Raw genomic sequence first — 1,761 nt, forward strand, 5'->3', positions numbered from 1 at the left:
CTACCCCTACATATTAGCCACTTAATTACGGAAGCACATTGATGCTTGCCCTCCCACGTACTTATGTATTGCTACTTATTTAACGAAGGCACGCAGAGGCTTGCCCTCCCATGTACTCTCTTTATGCCACTTAATAACGAAGGCACATATAGGCTTACCCTACCACGTTCTATCGTCATGCCACTTACACCCTTACCGACTTGTTACCACTCCTCCCACACTCTAACTCGGCTTGTCTACATCACACTTTTTATCGTTACATCAGTCACATAATAAAAAATTACAACATAACATTCATACGCATTGCTTATTGCATGGCAATCATTCTCTTTGGCGATACGTGCAATACCCGAAGATCGTTCACGCACCGACAAACATTACTTTCCCTGTCGATACGTGCAATATCCGAAGATCGTTCATGCATCGACAGACTTCCATTCATAACATCTATATATATCACATCAGACATTATAGCATAAACTTACCACTTAAGGTAAGTATGCACACAGCCCCGAAAACATAACAAGGAAGTGGGGCTAGAAACTCACCTGAGTCCTATTACATTCATCGTTAATGGTTATTCCTTTCTTTAGCTGTGCACGACTAACTGTATAACAATTACACGTATCAATTTAATATCACTATTAATATCACCCTTCTAGTTTAATTATAACCCTCAACGAACGAGGATCCGGGGGCAGCGCCCCTGGCAGCAGGGTTCTAGGGACGGCAGCCCCTAGATGGGTCCAAGGGGCTGAGCCCCTGGCTGGGGTCGAGCTCAGGTCTAAGGGCTCCTTTGTAATTAACTCTAGGGACCTTTCGGTCATTCTTTCAAACTCTAATTCGTTATCCAGTTCGTTAACGAATGAGGCTCATTCGTTACTTCTTAACTTATAACGAATTAACCCTCATAACGAATTGGTCCTAATAACGAACTGGTCTTTATAACGAACTGGCATGTATAACGAATGGGCCCATATAATGAACTGATAAAGAACTGGCCCATATAACGAACATGCCTTTATAATGAATCGCCCTTATAACGAACTGCTGCTAATTTGTTATTTCTCCATGACGAATGGTCATAACGAATTACAGTTAATTCGTTACTCCTCCGTTAACGAATTACGGTTAGGTCATATAATGTCAGAAACATTCTCTGACATTCCCTACTATTCCGGCGCCGCTATTGCTAGGAAAACGGGATCTCGCCGGAAAAGCGAGATCACACTTGTTTCACCACTGTTTTCACCATTCTTTGTCCCGTTCGATCCAGATCTGAGCTAGGGATCCCTAGGCTCATCTTTTGATCGGTTTACACCCGATTCCATCCGGATCTCGTGACCTTAACGGTTTAGGGTGTTGGTTTGTAGTTTCGCGACTAGATCTATCGGGTTTGGACATACAATATCATACTATCATTACCTCGGGTAGGGAATCAATTCTTCTTATTGGTTTCAGCTAGATAATGAGAGAATAAGGGAGAGAGATTAAGTGTGTGTTTTGGGTGGTGTATGAATGAATTAAAGAAAGGAAATGGCTTATATATTATGGGTCATGGGCTTAAACCCATGGTCTTTCTCCATTTCTTGTTAACCCAAGTCCACTACCCATATTAATTATTCCAACACAAGCCCGACTTATAATAACTCATATTTTATTTTGACAGAATTACAAATTTTGTCCTTTAAAAAAAGCCAAATTATGGTTCGTGTCCTTTTTTTAGTTTCTTTGTAGGCGCTGTCCTTTAAATATTTTTTC

The sequence above is a fragment of the Bidens hawaiensis genome, unplaced genomic scaffold (assembly GCF_021521415.1).
Source record: "Bidens hawaiensis isolate Kalapana, Puna unplaced genomic scaffold, B.hawaiensis_p1.1 tig00005006_1, whole genome shotgun sequence".
Classification (NCBI taxonomy): Eukaryota; Viridiplantae; Streptophyta; class Magnoliopsida; order Asterales; family Asteraceae; genus Bidens; species Bidens hawaiensis.